The sequence below is a fragment of the Saimiri boliviensis genome, chromosome 5 (genome assembly GCF_048565385.1).
Source record: "Saimiri boliviensis isolate mSaiBol1 chromosome 5, mSaiBol1.pri, whole genome shotgun sequence".
Classification (NCBI taxonomy): domain Eukaryota; kingdom Metazoa; phylum Chordata; class Mammalia; order Primates; family Cebidae; genus Saimiri; species Saimiri boliviensis.
The window spans coordinates 23,896,219-23,900,913 of NC_133453.1; the positions used below are offsets into that span (position 1 = coordinate 23,896,219).

The 4,695-nt window shown below is 32.5% G+C and overlaps 1 non-coding gene across 1 annotated transcript; it reads left to right on the plus strand.

The window, feature by feature from the left end:
• The first annotated feature begins 2,008 nt into the window (after positions 1-2,008).
• Positions 2,009-2,172, plus strand: LOC120364506 (U1 spliceosomal RNA). Its single transcript, XR_005579754.1, has one exon. It is a non-coding gene; the product is annotated as a U1 spliceosomal RNA (small nuclear RNA).
• The last annotated feature ends 2,523 nt before the right edge of the window (positions 2,173-4,695 follow it).

Here is a 4,695-nt window from a genome sequence, read left to right on the forward strand (position 1 = left end):
AGCCTTGATAGTCTCAGCCTAATCAACTATTTAGTTTCAGCTTTTTTCTTTTTCAACATCAGTCCTGCAATTCCTAAACTTTGGTATATTTGAAATCATGTGATTTCACAGATTCTTATCATATGTAGTCAGCACAACAATATTAGTGATATGAACAATGCCATATTCACATGCAAAATCAGGTAAGAACTCTTAAGTATAACCTTTAATGATGATCTTCTTGTGTGCTTTATATGTTGAAATTCTACTCTGTTTGAAACAGATACATACATGATTGACTGAAAGAGTAAAATGTTTTAATAATTGTAATGATTATGAAAGCCATTAATTTCATGAACACAAACAATTGCTAAGAATTTCCAGTTAGCTAAATAAATAAGAAAATATTTTTCCAGTTAATGCTAATATTAAAAGTATATATTAGTTAGATAAACTTAGAAAGAGCATAATATGCTTTTATTTTTATTTTTTTGAGACAGTCTTGTTGCCCAGGCTGGAGTGCAGTGGCATGATCTTGGCTCACTGCAAACTCCACCTCCTGGGTTCAAGCCATTCTCCAGTCTCAGCCTCCTGAGTAGCTGGGATTACAGGAATCTGCCACCACGCCTGGCTAATTTTTGTATTTTTGTAGAGATGGCATTTCACCGTGGTGGCCATTCTGGTCTTGAACTCCTGAGCTCAAGAAATCCACCTGCCTTGGCCTCCCAACGTGATGGTATTACTGGTGTGAGCCACCGTGTCCAGCCCATTATATGCTTTATAAAGCAACAAACTTACAAAAGTTTCAATAATAAGTTAGCATAATATACATCTTACTAAATAGGCATATAATAGATAATAACTTTAATCTTTTGAAAAATTTTTAGGTACAAGCATTTATAAAATAAAATTAACATGAAGCACAATAACCTTTAAACACTATATTTAATATTCAGTTATTTAATCCCATATAGATCATGATTCACTAAAGAAAAATATATCGTTTACTAATTTTTATATGTTTTGAGAGCAGATTAAAAGCACAGTGTTAATGCTGTCATCTCAAGGTGTATTAAGGAGAAAAGAACAATATCCTTTATACATTCTATATTGACAGAATAAAGAATATTAAATGCAAAAAAGAAAGAATGTTAGAAAAAAAATAAGTACTTAAAAAATATATTTCCCCACCAATCACAAATGAAAAATTCTACTTAATATTACAAATGTTCAAATAATGACTGTAAGGGCAATAAAATAGCTCACTTTTTTGAGGAACTATTCTTGCACTATAATTCAAACTTTAAGCATTTAACTTAGATATTTCAACAGCAATATTCATAATTATGATTAAATTTTTAAGCGAACTTTCAGAATAAATTTTGTATGCCTTAATTTTATTTTATGATGATGATATTTGGCTTCATCTTTTATTTTAGGCAAATATAATTTTGGGAAAAGAGTACTTTCCCGTTTATTATCTGGCCAAATATTCATTCAGTTGCATGTCTAAATTTGCTATTTTGAAAGACTGGATCAGAGAGATAGTGTCCAGACTAAAATTGACACCAAAAACCACTATCAGAAAGAAAAACATCTACTCTAAATATAGTTGTCCATTTCTTGTTTTCTAGAACTGGTGAACAAAGCAAACAAACAAACAAAAAAAACCCAAAACCAAAAAAAAAGCCTGTTAAGTATCAGAGCAACAGAGAAAACAATTTTAAACATGGAGGAGCTCAGAAAATTTTGTATCCATGAGTCCCTTTAGAGAAAGCTATTTGAAGATAAAATTTATCCAACAATAAATTAATGAGGAAAATTTATCAGTGGTGAATTTTAAATCTAATTTAATTATAGATATAAGACAAGAGGAAACAAGAGTGAAAGAATAAGATATTATATAATATATTCAATGTAGCATGTATTATAAGTTTTCACAATGTAAAAATAATGCAAAGTTTACACCAAACATATTCGTCTTATTAAAAAATGTGAATAGACAATTCACTTGTTAAAAAATATTTCCATACTTATCTGGCAGAGGAGATACCATGATCACAAAGGTGGTTTTCCCAGGGCAAGGCTTTTCCATTGCACTCCAGCTGTGCTGACCCCTGCGATTTTCCCGAATGTGGGAAACTCGACTGCATAATTTGTGGCAGTGGGGTACTGCGTTCTTGCTTTCCCCTGGATAAATATATATGTGTGTGTGTGTGTGTGTGTGTGTGTGTATAAATATGAAAATGTATATATTTATATATATATACACACACATATATATTTATCCAGGGGAAAGCATATATATATATATAGATATATATATATATATGGAAATATATATATATTTCCATCACGGGTGAAGATATGGGCTTCAACTATATACTGATTATTTAAAAAAAAACAAAATTAAAATAATTTGGAAAATGCAGCGGGATAGACAAAGTACAGCAGCAAATGGAAACAGTTAGAAAGCAGGTATAGTCAGACAAAGCAGAATTCAGCAACAACCACAACAAATTAAATGAGACAATAAGGTCACTTTTTTACGGGTTTTGTTTATATTTTGCAATCAAGAGAAAGTTTTAGAGAAAAATATATTTGGTTACAGTTCCACAAATCTGTAATAAATACAAAGCCACGTGATATTAAATCTGTCCGTAAGTAAAGTAAAGCTGAAAAATTCAACCCATATAAAATTACTTTTTGGAGAGGAAATATGCTAATGAGTAATTATTTCAATGATCTTGTCTTTTTATAACTGCTTGCAAACTGATCCCTTTCCTTTAATTATTGTGACTCATCAATGTTTCAAACTGGCCCCTTTACTCCGATGTTACCACCCAGGGATTTCTGAGGCAGCATAGGTTTGAATTCATAAAAACACTAGATACTTTAACTTTTCAGTGACTGTTTTTAAATCTGTAAACTCAATAGTCACGTTAGTAAGCCCAGTAACTATAGAAACATTGAAGTTTCATCATTGCAAGCCAGAGTCTCTTTGTGCTTTTTAAGTTAAGCTGCTTTTAAATCTTTTTGGTATTTATCAGTCATTTGTATTTCCCTTACACAAATAAAAGAATATATTTAAAATAATTTTTAAGGTTAAGTGTCACGGAGGGCTTATCAGTACTTTTATTTTTAAAACAGCATAAATCAAGTATTATTTTTTCATTTAGCATTTGGAATAGTTGAAATTATTTCTGGTTCCTCTTCATATCCACTGGCACCACCTTTTTTTTTTCTTTTTAGTAACATGTAACACTAAAAGTTAGAGGCATCCCTGCAAGTTTTTAAGTAAATGAGAGAATCACAATGGAGTCTCAATCAGTTACCAATATAAATCTATTTAAAAATAAAAACAACTGAATATTAAAAGAAAATCTTCGTGCTAAAAAAAAAAAAACAACGAAAACAAAATCCTCCTGGGAACTAAAACAGAGTACGCGCTGTCACTGATTCTATACTTGTATCCCCTGTCTGATTAGATTCCTCCTTCTCAACTGTAAGATATGTTTGCTGAAATCTTCATGCCGGGTTTTCAGGACACTTAAAATGAAAAAACCATGCTAGTTAGTAGGATTCTTTTATTCAAAGAGGCATGGGTTAGCAATTTTGAAAACACTTTTTGTGTGTTGATTAAATAAGTAAATGCACTATGGAAAATTGGTGTTGTTTCTTGCTGTTGGATTAGGAAGCTCCAGCTGTGGACAAGGGGAAGGGTAGCATGAATTCCGCATCACTGAACTGAAATTGAAGGTATCAGTGGAAGCAAATAGTTTTTACTATACCTGGATCATAATAAAATAATATATAGAAACCTATATAATAAAATAATATAGAAATCTATAGATTTAGAAATATAGAAATTGATATCTATTAAGATATAGATTATATACAGGCACATCTCATTTTATTGCCTTTTGCTTGCCTTTCTTTCACTTCATAGATACTATGTGTTTTATAAACGTAGGGTTTGTGGCATCCCTACATCCAGCAAGTCTATTGGCCCCATTTTCTTCAACACTCTGAAGTCACTTCCTGTCTCTGTGTCACACTTTGGTCATTCTCACGATATTTCAACTGTATCATCATTATATCTATTATGGTGACCTGTGGTCAGTGATATTTGATGTTACTATTGGAATTCTTTTGGGCCACCACTAATTGTGCCCATTTAAGAAGATGAACTCAATCCATAAATGTTGCATATGTTCTGATTGCTCCACTGACTGGCCGTTACCCCACCTCTCTCCCTCTCCTAGGGCCTCCTGTTTCCTGAGACACAATGATACTGAAATCAGGCAAATGAAAGGAGTAATCACATGTCTGTCACTTTAAATCAAAAGCCAGAAGTGATAACGTTTAGTGAGGAAGGGATGTCCAAAGCCCAGACAGCTCAAAAGCTAGGCTTCTTCTGCCAAACAGTTAAATTGAGCATGCAAAAGAAAAGTCCTTGAAGGAAATTGAAAGTGCTACTTCAGTGAGCACACAAATAATAACGAAGTGAAAACAACCTTATTGCTGATATGAAGAAAGTGTTAGTGTTCTGTATAGAAGATCAAACCAGCCACAGCATTTCATTCCCTAACTCTCTTCTGCTCTTTGAAGGCTGAGAGAAGTAAATAAGCTGCAGAAGCAGCTAGCAGAGGTTGGCTCCTGAGGTTTAAAGAAAGAACATTTCCATAACGTGAAAGTGCAAGGTAAAGCAGCAAG